This window comes from Uranotaenia lowii, chromosome 2 (assembly GCF_029784155.1).
Source record: "Uranotaenia lowii strain MFRU-FL chromosome 2, ASM2978415v1, whole genome shotgun sequence".
Classification (NCBI taxonomy): domain Eukaryota; kingdom Metazoa; phylum Arthropoda; class Insecta; order Diptera; family Culicidae; genus Uranotaenia; species Uranotaenia lowii.
The window spans coordinates 261,584,448-261,598,244 of NC_073692.1; the positions used below are offsets into that span (position 1 = coordinate 261,584,448).

Genomic DNA, 13,797 nt, shown 5'->3' on the forward strand with positions numbered 1-13,797 from the left:
ATAGTAAAAGATTTTTGGTTGAATATTGTGATATAAAATTCCATTTTAAATAAGGAATTCTGAATTCTTATAAAGGTTCAAAATGCAGAATCCTCATACGAAAATAACATTCAAAAATAACCAACAAAAATTACAAAACAGGTGAAAACCACTATAAGAAAATAAAACCAAAATTCATCGTTTTTCAATCGTTTTTTTTAATTTAAATACTTTTTTCATAGAATTTTATTTATGTTATGAATGTTTTTTTGTTGTTGATGAAATAACTTGTACTTCATATTGCCAGGCCTACTGGATTCAGTTCTCGGTATCGGCAAGAAAATTTTTGGGTTCGATTCCCATTAGTGGCCGACAGGTAAGATGTGTTTTCTCTTATAAGGCTATGATCATTTAGAATCCGGGCAGTTACAAACGTGTGTATTTTAAAAACTATTTATTTGATCGAAAAACTTTCAATGGAGGAAATTAAGGTGTTAATATGACATTTAATGTAAAAATATAAAAAAATTACCAATGATTTCAAGAAATACTCTAAATTTTTCATAAAATATCTTTTTTATCTTTGCACACTTTTTTCAGACATGTATTGATTTATTTTTTTACCACAGAAGCAAAACCTTTGCAAAATCAGGATATTTTGCACAAACTCATCTGGAAAAAGCAATTGGAATCTGGTTGGAATCTTTTCATGAGTTGGCATCTCGAAGAATTTGATCTCTTAAATCCGGTTTTAACATAAATTTTGTTGTCCATCAGAACATATCTGTCATATTGCATAAAAACCGAATGCACAGATTGCGATCTTTGGAATTGACCATTATTAGTTATTCACTTGGTGTCTACTAGTCAGGCAACACTTTTTGCCTGCCGGAAATGGATTTTTTGCATTATTCAAGCAGTCTGCATTTAGTTATTCCCAATCACCATAGACTTTTTACCATATTTAAGATCAAGGATTGCACTCCGATGGTTGGTTTGAACTTCTTGTGGATCCTAGAGTGGCTCCTTATACTTCTTAACCATTTGAAAACGAACACACACATATAGGATCTCAGTGAAACTTCATGTTTCTTTGAAGAGATCTAATTTACTTAACTCTAAGGCGTACATCTTTCAAGGATATTATGGCTAGCATTTAACAAATGCTAAAACCACCAGACCACAGAAAGAGTACTATATGTGCCGTGATCGGGATTCGATCTCATGGACTCTGGCTTAGAAGACTGGAACGCTATCCTCTAGGCCACGACCGGCGGCATGAATATTGTGATTTCAACAGTTCATGAGCTTTCAAGTTAACAATGACAAATTTTCGAGGCGCAAAATGCGTAAAAGGAGCAAATTAGTGCAAAATTATTTTTACCATGTCTTTTTGCATCGTAAATATCTCAAACACACGTTAACTTAAAAATTTATCAAAAATAGGCAAGATAGTCCTTTTCATAACCAACACAACGCTACTAAATTTTTGCATATTCAAGCTCTATTAATGTAGCTATCACCGAAATAAAGTGCCCGGATACTAAATGATCATAGCCTTAACTGACTATTAAATAAGAATGTTGGCGAAACTGCGGTGAATCCGTGCACCCATGGTGGATTATCTACATAGACACATCACATACATGAAATAACTTGTACTTGATAAACTGGTTTTGGAAAATTCAAGTGGAAATATATTTTATTGGTTTGTTGGTTAACATCATTTCTATTGTAGGTATTTAAAAACTAAAGATCAAAAATGAAATCTGAATATATTTAGTTTACAAGAGTTTAAAATAAATCTGATTTGAACCCTAAACTTATTGTTTTACTTCTATTCTTTAATAGATTTTCACCAAAGTTTTTCTTTTAATAAAAACCCCCATTTATTTTTTTGAAGCTTAAAAAAACCAGAAAACTTCTAGAACTTATTTTCGAAAGTAAATGGATAGGGATTTTAAATTAATAACTATTCATACAAAAGAATTTAACCCAAATAATGTATAACTTTTTTTACATTTCTTAATTTATGCATTTTTCAAGTAAAAGTGTTTTGCAGAAAATTTTGAAAATTTTATCAATTGCTTGCTGTCTTTTGCATAAGCAATTTCACTCTAGTTAACAGTTTTCAGGTGAGATAAAAAGTTTCAGTGATCAAAAATGAAGTCTCGCCTTGATAGCTTAGTTTTTATTTAGTGATTTCTACCAAACTCGTAGGAGAAATGGTCTATAATTTTTAAGCTTCATCATTTTATGACTTGTTTTATGCCGGAGTTCGTTCAGTGAAAATGCATTATAATTTGTTTTGTAGTGGCCTTTTTGAGTGAGAAGTGTTTACGAAAGAAAATGGACAACTGTTTTTTATGGTAAAAGTTAAGTTTTTGAAAAAAAATCAAAAGCTTAATTTGAAATATCGTTGAAAAGTATAAATTTCAACAGATGAATTAGAGCTAAGAGCCTTGCGCCTTGTTTTAGAGCGTCCGTGATATTTTTATAATGGACAATTTTGATTGTGGCCTAGAGTGTCATTTGTGTTGGCTTCTGTTCTATGTTTCTCAAGGCGTATATCGATTATAGGCCTTTCAATAAGTCACAGTTAGGGAAATTTTGGTATTTTTCAATAAAATTTACTTTTTGGTTCAGCCGATAAACGTTAGGTATAAGTAGTAAAGTGATTTGACCATAAATAGGAAAAACTCAATAAGAGATTCCTCAGTTAACAAAAATGAGCCAGAATTATTATGTTATTTTAATTTTCCCAGTAATCTTCATTTATTGTGAGCAATGTTTAAAACGCAGAGCTCTTACTCACACTAATTTTTATATTTATTTTTTATTAAATGCATTTCAGATCATCAGAAATATTTTGTATATAAAAAACCTTATAAAATTGCAATGCCAAGTCCTGTTAAATTCGGTTAAAGTTCCATCGTCCTTAAGAAGCTACAGTTTTTTTTTTGAAAAAGCTTGAATAGCGTTTTTTTCGCTTTTTGTAAAAAAAAAACAAAAGCTTTCTCCATTAAAAGAAGCTTTTTGAAAAAAACTTTGTCTAATGTTTGGACAATTATTATTATTATACAAAGATTGATTTGTTTACATGATGGTATAATTCGCCCCTAAGGGTATGGACCATTAAAGAATACAGAATATCAACGTGCGTTTGATTTTTCAGAAATTAATTTATGAATTGTGTTGCATTTTTGTTTAAAATTTTATATACCTATATCTCCTGAACTTTGTTTTGGCCAATTTCTATTATTTTGTGTTTCAGTTGATAACACAGATGTAAGAATGCTATTATGGGATGTTTTTGATACTCCATACCTTACTTTAATTATACGGTTCAAAGGTACCGTAAAACGGAGCAACATTATTCACTGCGGTAACTTTGATCAACATGCATTTTTTTTCACATAATCATCAATAACAAAGTCTAAAGTTAAAATATCTCAAAATTTTTTTCCTACATTTGAAAACCTATAAGTTGAGTTTCAAATTGGGAAAAACTTGGTTTGTTTTTGAAAATTTCAAATTTATGTACGTTAAAATGTAATTTCAAAATCTTGAATTATCCATTTTTTCGAAAGTTCGCAAACAAACACCCTTCCTGATGAAATCAAAACGTGTTGTAGTTTGAGGTGAATTTTTTATATTTAAAAAATAGGAACATTTTCCAAGAGTTAGCTAGTCTTGGCAAAAAGGCTAGAAACTCTATAAAATGGTAAAGTTTAAAGGAAAAAATAAAAGGGGAATAGTGTGAGGGCCTAGGGGATTGAATGAAGGCAAAATTTCATTTCTTTTTGTAGTTAATATTTCATAAGTAATGTTTAGCCCCTTAATTTATGCAGCACCATTGTCCATCCTTCGATTTTAATTGTTGTTCGGTCTTAAAACATTAAGAACCGCTCTGTTGTTTTTTTTTTTCAACCGTAAAGAAAGCTAAACCAAGAAACACCGAAATTCATCATTCTATATCTGAGAATTAACTGGACAAAAAGTTAAAAAATTTAGTATCTTTGAGCCACTGAAAGTGATGTGTTCAATTTTGTAGAGTTTCACGATTAATTTTATATCATTTAAGCTATGTCTCGAAGAGTAGCTCATTCGCAGAAATGTAAGAACGAAAATTTTCATACTGGGTCCGTTATTAGTTAACAAATAGTGTTTTCGATTATAAGCAGTGGCAATCTAGTTCTTCACGAGTTTTGCTCTAACTGTTGTTTTTTATTTGTTTGTTTATTTATTTTATTGGTTTCATTTGGTTTAAAATATCCTTAATTATCCGAGCTGCTTTAGTAATTGGTAAATCGGCATTTGTAAATATTATGAAGGTGTTTTGTATCCTTTATGATCAAGAAATCTCATTAAAACCTTCAAAATAGAGAATGATCAATGTTTTCCTAAAGTATCAAAATCTAATCAAAGACGAAATCGATTTTTCAATTAAATTTAAAGTAGTCTAATAAATTTCTGCAACCATATTCTACGTTCATAGGAGTCCAGTACTGGTTTTAAAAATAGGAAACATGCCACATTTCCCTTAACAGAAGAAAATAATCGAAAAAAATTGAAAAAAAGTTATCAATACTACCCCGGATTTTGGTACTAAAAAATAACAAAAAGTTGAAAATTACATAAAATTAAAAAGCAAATACAAACAAAAGGCTAACATGCCAAAAAATAACTAAAATTTGATGAAGAATGGAAAAAATGGCAAATATGACAAAAAACTAACACTATAAACAAAACCAGAAAAGTGCTAAATGCATCAAAACCACGATAAACAAAAATTTAAAAATGACCAAAATTGGTCGTAAATTAACTAACAATTACATTAATGACAATAAAAGAGTTTTTTTTGTAGTAATAAGTAAAAAATAGAGGAAAAAAACTATTCAATTTTTGCAACATTCGGCATCACAAAATGTTAGGGCGTGTTGCCAAAATTGAGCGATTTTTTTTCTCAATTTTTTTACTTATTACTATTTTTTACAATACTTCTTTAAATGGTATATTGTTATCTTCATTGTAGGAACTAAAAATATTTTTATACTAGGCAGTAAGGCAGGCAGTTCAATATTCGTAAAAAAAACAAAGAGCTTTCACCAATAAAATAATAAAAAAAAATGGAAAAAACTTTATCTCATGTTTGGACAATATTTTTACAAATATTACAGATTGATTGCAACAACATTTCATGAAATTCTAAAAAGCTCTAGTAAGCAAAGTCTGCAATTTTTAAATAATTTTAAATGGATTCAGATTTTTTTAAATTGTGAAATGGTTATAACTTTATTCATGAAATGCTTAGCTGCTTGACATGTAACCAAAAAATTAAGCTTGAAGATAGTCAAAACCAAAATCAAAGACCATTCATTTCAAGCTTATTTGAATTTTCTGGATGATTCAATGTGCAAAAATTTCTTCTTCCATACAAATTTCTATACAAAATTGAAACGCTAATTCAGGAATCAACCCAAACATCTCATATTTTACACTGATGCTTGGTGACTCAAAAGACATCGAAAAAGCGTATGGGAGCAAAAGGTATTTTTTGCAGCGGCTTAAAGGACCACAAATGAATGCAGAACACCAAAGTGCATTTGATTTTTAATAAAAAAATAAAACAATGTTTATTTAATGCCAATGACAATTTCAAAGACCAGTCTTATCGGGTACACGAATATACCAATACGCGTGATCATCGCACCGTATAATTTTCGGAAAAACCTCGAATAAAACGCGATTATAAGTGGAACTTTTCGCTTTAAATGATGTTTTATCCTTCGCAGAAGGATAATCGGATAAAAAATTCAAGCTTAGTTTAGTGGGAGTCTTAATTTATTGAACTTTTATCATACGGGATTGTTCCCATTGTTAGTTTTTGGTGACCCGAGCAAAAAGTTACCCTACCAAATAGCGAGTTCACACACCAAGTATCGTTTTTTTCTTCGTCGGAAAAAAGTGAGCTTCTGAGCGGAACGAAAAGTCGTCCCCGCCATGGCGGGTGCATCACCAGGGAACCTACCCTACCCAGGGGAAGGAACTTTACCAGTCTACATGACAACTCGTCATAACGATGGAATACTACGGGTGTTATTGTTACGTGCAAGAGGATCGAATGAAAATGAAACCGAACCAACTCAACCAACTCAACTTAGTCAACAAAAAGAACAACCTCGACTACCTTCCAACCCATTTCTTATTGCTCGTTCAATCGAAGCCGTGATTGGATACGGAAATCGATCTCTGGTAACAGCCACTAAAGAAGCTCGTGGTACTCGATACGTTCTTCGCACACAATCTCCTGAAATGTATAAGGCCCTTCTAGGAATGTCCCACCTTCTAGATGAAGATAAAACACCAGTTGAAGTTGTCGATCATCCCAGACACAACTTTACAAAAGGGATAGTCTACGACGCCGATACCGTGGATGTCGAGGAGCAAGATCTCCTAAACGAACTCAAAGGACAGGGAGTAACAGCCGTAAGAAGAATTACCAGAAAAGTAAACGAGGTTACAAAAAATACACCATTGTTAGTACTGACATTTAGGGGTACAACCCGTCCGGACCATATCTACTTTGGATTTATTCGCACCAATGTAAGAACATATTATGATAATGTTCAAATATGCCGTAACTGTGCATCTTACGGACATTCCCCTAAGTACTGCACAAGTAAATCGGTGTGCCTTACTTGCTCTCAAAGTCACGAAACACTTGAAAATCAAATCTGCCCCAACCCCCCGTTCTGTTGCCACTGTGAAGGTTCCCATTCTCCGGTTAGCAAATTGTGTCCTGTTTTTCGTAAAGAAGAAGCAGTGATACGCCTCAAAACCGATCGGGGAATTTCTTTTACTGAAGCCCGAAAAGAAATTGAAGAATTTTCTAAGACCCCTAGTTACGCCAGCAAAGTGCAAGAACGGTTAAATGACAGTACTGAAAAAGATCGTGAGATTAAAATTCTACGCGATGAACTGTTGAAAATTCGCGAAGAAATGAAAGATTATGTTGCCTTAAAATGCGAATTAGAAGCTCTAAAACAAAGCATTAATCTCTCCAAACTTCCAACTTCTCAAAATGCTGAAGTGTCTAAATCAAAAGACACACACATAAACAGCCAAAAATCATCGAGTACCAATGTATCCAGTAACTCAAATCAACAGCACGAAAAAACGCACATATCTAGGAAAGACTCCGGGCCAAGGCAATCTGTCACCCCCATCAACCAACCGAAATCTCAACGAGTTCCAAAAAACTATTCCCAAAATTCCACTAACAGACTCGCCACTCGTAGCATGAGCAGAAAAAGAAATCTCGATATATCTCCCACAGCAACAGAGGCAGAAATCAAAAAGATGACAACTTGTTCAGAACCCAGTCAAGAAATTATCATATCCTCTGATGACATTGAGATGCTTTTCGGCGACAATGAATAAAAGAGTTTTCGCACCGTAAACAAGCTCAAAACCTTTTATTTTAAATTCAATGGCTAGTTATAAGAGTAACAAAACTGACAATCGTCATATTAACAATAACACTGAAAACGTACCAAGCATTCCTGTTCCACAAAACACTCCACGCACTATCACAACGGCATCGACCGACAACGGCCAGCAGATTCCAGAAAACAACACACAGCATCTTCCAACAGGAAGAATCAATACTCAGCTGAGTCACTCACCATCACCTCCCCCGCACAGCCTTTCACAGGCCCCACCGATGATCCAAGGGACTTCGGTGGTTGCTAGTGTTTGGCAACCGGAAGGCCCACAGGTTCGTTTTTCATCCATTACCAGCCGCACAGTAGCTACTGTCTTACAAAATCCACAGTTCTCGGCATCCATCCCTACCAAAGCGAAGATCAGGGTGATCCACCAGAGTGATCCAAACATAACATCATCAACCCCCCCGCTCGGCCTTTCACAGGCCCCACCGTTGATCCATGGGACTTCGGTGGTTGCCAGTGATTGGCAACCGAACGGCCCCAAGGTTCGTTTTCCAACTATTATAAGTCGAACACCACCTACCGTTTCACCATCTCCACAGTTCACGACACCTGCCCCTGCAATACAGACCAACTGCTTCCTCCAGAGTGATACCATCCAAGAACCATCACTCCCCCCGCATAGCCTCTCACAGGCCCCACCGTTGATCCACGGGACTTCGGTGGTTGCTAGTGATTGGCAACCGGGGGGTACTAAGGTCAGTACCCTTTCCGTCACAAAAGAAACAGTTGCTACTCCTCCACACATTCCAGGATTCTCATCTGGGTGGGATCCAGGCGAGGGAACCAGCTCTCGTTTTGCACCACAAAATGTCTCTTCAACTACTTCTGCGCGGATATGCGATCCACCGAATCTTCTGGACACCACAAAACCTCCCAGTGAAGAAACAGATATCCGAACACGTTCAACTTCGACCGAATCAGAGGAATCCAGAACCCAACTGAACGATAGAAACACCGCCCGCCTGGCCCTCCAGTGGAATGTCAACGGGTTGATGAACAACCTCAATGATCTCACTCTCATCGTCACACCCAACCCCCCAGAGGTACTCGCTCTCCAAGAGCTACATCGAGTCAACCCTTTTGTGCTCAATTCCTGGTTTGGTGGTAGGTACTCATGGTACACAAAAAATGGGGAGACCAGATACCAAAACGTGGCAGTTGCAGTTCGAAACCCTATTCCACATACATTATTAGATTTAAACAGTTCCCTTCTTGCCATCGGTGTGAAACTAGAATCTCATACTCCAATTTCAATAGTTTCAATTTATCTCCCGCCCGGGAAAATCTCTGAGCTAGAGAAAACTTTATCTGAGCTACTTTCTCAACTTGAACGACCATTTATCGTACTCGGAGATTTTAATGCTCACCACCAATCTTGGGGATCTTTAAGGTCGGATTTTCGGGGGAACATCATTTCCAGAGCAGTCGAAAAGCATAATCTCACGATACTCAACAATGGCACGGACACCTTTCTGAGAGGCCAAACTAGATCTGCCATTGATATATCCATATGCTCGCCAGGTTTTGCCAATACAATCGATTGGAAGGTACATCACGATGCAAGAGGAAGCGACCATTTCCCAATCGAAATTACTAGAAGAACAACTCTACCTATGTTACGACGTCGTAAAAAATGGTGCTACGACAAAGCTAACTGGGAAAAATTCGAAAACTTACTACTTGATCGAATCGAACGTCACACTTCCTACACAATCGAGAACCTCAACAGCATAGTTTACGAAGCAAGTCTTGAATGTATTCCTCTCACAGGAGGTAAAGTGGGAAGAAGAGCGACTCGATGGTGGAACGATGAAGTTAAGGCTGCAGTTAAAAAACGACGGAAACATTTACGTGCGCTCAAGAGACTACCACCGGGGGATCCACGACATACCGAATATCATATCAGCTACTGTGCTGCTCGGAACTCTTGCCGTAAAATAATAGCCGAAAGTAAACAACGCTGTTGGGAAGACTTTCTGGATGAAATAAGTCCCCAATCATCGAGCACTGAGCTGTGGAGCCGTGTGAATTCGTTGAGTGGATAGCGCCGTTCACAAGGCTTCTTCTTAAAACTCAATGGAATGTTTACGGATGAAACTTCAGATATAGTAGAAGGTCTTGGTAATTATTTCCAAGATCTCTCTGCATCAAATAACTATGATCATGCTTTCTTGGTTTTAAAGGCCAAAGCTGAAGCAGAAGATGTTAGTTTTCATCAGTTGGTTAACCTTCAACAAGACTATAACCTGACTTTTAGCATGAATGAATTTATGTTCGCCCTTGATAGCTCCAAAGGAAAATCAACTGGTCCTTGCATGATTGGGTATCCCATGCTCAAACGCTTGCCCCTACCTGCCAAACTGGCGCTTTTGAAATCTTTTAATGATCTTTGGTGCGATGGAACGTATCCTGAATGTTGGAGAAACAGCTATGTTGTACCAATTCCAAAAAACGGTACACAAAGTAGAGAGCCTTGCCATTTTAGACCTATAAGTCTAACGAGTTGCCCTTCCAAAGTTTTCGAAAGAATGGTAAATCGTCGTTTAGTAACCCTATTGGAGGAAAATGAATGGTTAGACAATCGACAACACGCTTTTCGCAGGGGTCGTGGAACGGGAACTTACTTTGCGGCTGTGGGCGACGTTATTGAGAAAGCAATCCGGAATGAATTCCACGCAGATATGGTTTCCCTCGATATATCGAAAGCTTACAATAGAACTTGGAAGAAAGGTATTCTGAAGCAACTAAAAAGTTGGGGAATTGATGGGCGCCTTGGAAAATTCATATCAAACTTTTTATTCAATCGAACTTTTCAAGTTGTGGTTGGGGAATCCTTATCTTCAATCAAACGTGAAGAAAATGGTGTACCACAAGGATCAGTATTGGCAGTTACCCTTTTCTTGATCGCAATGAACTCGCTTTTCTCTGTTTTGAACAAAGGGGTCAATGTTTTCGTGTACGCTGATGACATTCTAGTTATTGTCACAGGAAAAAGTTTGAAAATAAACCAGCGAAAATTACAAATAGCAGTAAATCGAATTTCGAAATGGGCTAAATCAGTAGGGTATTCTATGTCTGCTGAAAAATGTTCCAGAAGTCACATATGCCTAGGTAACCACCATCCATGGAAATTCAAAATAGAACTAGACGGAAAAGCAATTCCCTACCGGAAAGAACCGAAAATTCTCGGCATAACGTTTGACCGTAGATTTTCTTTCGAACCGCACTGTAGACGAGTGAAATCAGATATTTCAAGCCGCTCGAGATTGATAAAGACTATCAGCAATCGTCACAAAGTAAACAATCGCCGCACGATTCTCAAAATCGGTAACTGTGTAGTTACAAGTAAACTGCTATATGGGCTGGAGATCACATGTAGAGCATTCGATAAACTTGTGGACATTTTGAGTCCTGTTTATAATACAATGATCAGAAATGCCGGAGGCCTTTTACCTGGTTCACCAGCACTAGCTGCCTGCACAGAAGCTGGAGTTCTACCATTTTATTTGATAGTGGCTCTTAATATAATAAAAAAAGCCATTAGTATATCCGAAAAATCGCTGGAAACTCATGAGGAACGCACGTTGTACATTCATGCAAAAGACATTTTTCAAAGATACACGGGTTTGGAACTACCGAGTACAGCATGTCTAGAACGTTTAGGCGACCAGCGTTGGGACGCAGACAATCTCAAAATAGATTTGAAAATAAAAAGAAAGATTCGCGCTGGAGACCCTCATAAAAAAGTGATCGCTCATTACAATTCAATTGTTGAACAGAATTTTTTCTTTTTCGAAAAACTCTTCACCGATGGCTCCAAATTGTCAGACAAAGTCGGAATTGGTCTGTACGGCGCTTCAGTGACAATCGCAAAAAACTTACCAAGCCAAGCTTCTGTATTTTCTGCTGAAGTCGCCGCACTACTACTTGCAATTCGTCACCACAATACATCTGGTGGAAATACCGTAGTTTTCACAGACTCTGCCAGCGCTTTAAGTGCCTTGCAAAACCCAAGAAATCGGCATCCTTGGATTCAAAAAATACAAAAACTTAATCCACGGAACATCACTTTCTGCTGGATACCAGGCCACGCAGGAATTCGTGGCAACGAGGAAGCAGATAGACTAGCATCTGTTGGCAGAGACGCACAACCTCGCCCATTGAACATTCCTGCTTCTGACCTTCATTTGTGGGTGAAAAATATCATCTGGCGAGCATGGACAAATATCTGGGCATCAAACCGAAATCTTTTTTTGGCAAAAATCAAGGGAAATCCAAATATCTGGACTGATCAAAAAAATAGGAAAGATCAAACCATATTATCACGACTTCGAGTTGGACACACCAGGCTTACGCACCGACACACCGTTGAAGGAGGATCCGCACCGATTTGTGAGCAGTGCAACACGAGACTTACTGTACAACATCTAATCACACAATGCCCCGGTTTCCATGACATTAGAGAAAAGTACGATATAGACCAATCCATCCGCAACGCACTTTCCAATGACCCAGTGAGTGAAAACAAAATGTTAGAATTCCTTAAAGAAACAGGTTTATATAACGACTTGTAATTGCTTTTTAAATAGTTTAAATCTTTCCAGAGGTGAACCAGCCTGTGGCTGAAAACCTCTTAAATAAAGACAAAAAAAAAAAAAAAAATTTCAAAGACCATTGTTGATATTTATCATTATTTTAATATTTCCAAACACTTCGGCTCAGTCGACTAGGTTTCGCTATCAAACTGAAAATCATCGGTTAACGTTCATAAAGGTACGTAAATACTCGAGGAATCTTACTTTTCCTTTTCTCAAGCCAGCGTACACAGTGCAGTTCCAACCGGCCGTAACAAATCGCAAATTTTCAACTGTTTTCAGCAATCTCTTTAATCACTTCACTTGAAACAGCGTAGATTAAGGATGGACGAACTGAGCTCACACACATATTTATTTGCCTCATCACAGCAGGCATTGGAAGTTTCACGAGTCACAGACAGCCCGCTTTGATTTTATTCTGTTGGATTTTGATCATCATCGTCGTTCACTCCCACAGCGTGCGCGTTTGGGATGATAATTAAAATCTAAATTCAACGCGAGTACAAGGCGCCCTTAAAACACAGTGCTGATGCTGGTCGTGACCGTCATTAAGCGGGTCGTTACGAATGGTGGCAGGATTTTGTTTTACCCAGAATCGTAACACTCAACGCGATTTCGTTGGGGCGAATTTGACGCGGGCGACGGAAAACCAACAAAACCCTCACACATCGGCGAGCAATTGGATTGCTCGCGAATCACGGTACGTGTCACGACTGTTGGATTGAAATCCACGCCGCGGCCGGACAGGCGACAGGGCAAGACAACACTCGGTATGTTGATGGACCGAGCCGCGAACGACCGACCGTTTCGAGTTAGCAACCATATAGGAGTATAGTAGGCACTGTCAGTTTACCAAAAACAATCCAATCCCACCACGGCTCACTATGATCCGCACGACGATGGTCCCAGAGTCCCAGCACAAGACACACGAAACACAAGCAGGTAACGCGACGCAATGCAAGAGATTGGCGCGTCGAGCAAATTTCACACACGAAACTGCGAGCTGGTCAACACGCCGCTCTTGGTGTAAGGTTGAAGTGAAAAAGATTTTCATACATTTTCATGCGAGTGGCACAGCGGCAGGCTTATGTGTTAAAATGTGTTGCTTACGCTTTTTTGTTGTTGTTGCTCTCGTATCCGCGCGCGAGTTTCCTCCGTTCCTGGACCGCGCGTCAAGATTGGCGGAGTACCTACGGTGTTATTTCTGTTTGGTATTTTTTATCATTATTATTTGCGATTTTACCATAAGAGAAAGAGCAGAAAGGCGCGCGTGAATCCGCTCACCGCACACGGCAAATCCGCGACGACCAGCAAAAGCGATTTGGCGACGGCAAACAACAAGCACGACGCGGCGTAGACCACGACGACGATGAGGAAAAAGACACGAGAAAACCCCCGCACTCAACCAAGAGGAGGACATTCGACGACTGGTGCCGCGAGATGACAACGGCACGATAAGAAGGCGCGAAGAGAGCGCGCATAGAAAAACTCTCCCGCACTAGGTACCTACTAGTAGCTGCCTGATAGTAGTGTGACATGTTGGGAATTGGAGGAACGGAACGGATCAGTGCGGTTTGGTGTCGATGATACGACACGACGAAACGCGGTAGCAGAACATAGCGTTTCAACGGAACGGTGAGTATGTTCAATTATAGCACTCCCACAGCATCCAAAAGCACCCTGCCAGTCCACAACCGTACGGACGGAAT

At 38.0% G+C, this 13,797-nt stretch overlaps 1 protein-coding gene across 1 annotated transcript in view; it reads right to left on the reverse strand.

The window, feature by feature from the left end:
• Window positions 1–13,531, reverse strand: part of LOC129742571 (optomotor-blind protein-like) — a 47,892-nt gene extending 34,361 nt beyond the window's left edge. The window contains exon 1 of the mRNA XM_055734482.1: window positions 12,293–13,531. The gene's annotated coding sequence lies outside the window, so the exon portion shown is untranslated. The remainder of the gene's footprint in view (window positions 1–12,292) is intronic.
• Between the last annotated feature and the right edge of the window lie 266 nt (window positions 13,532–13,797).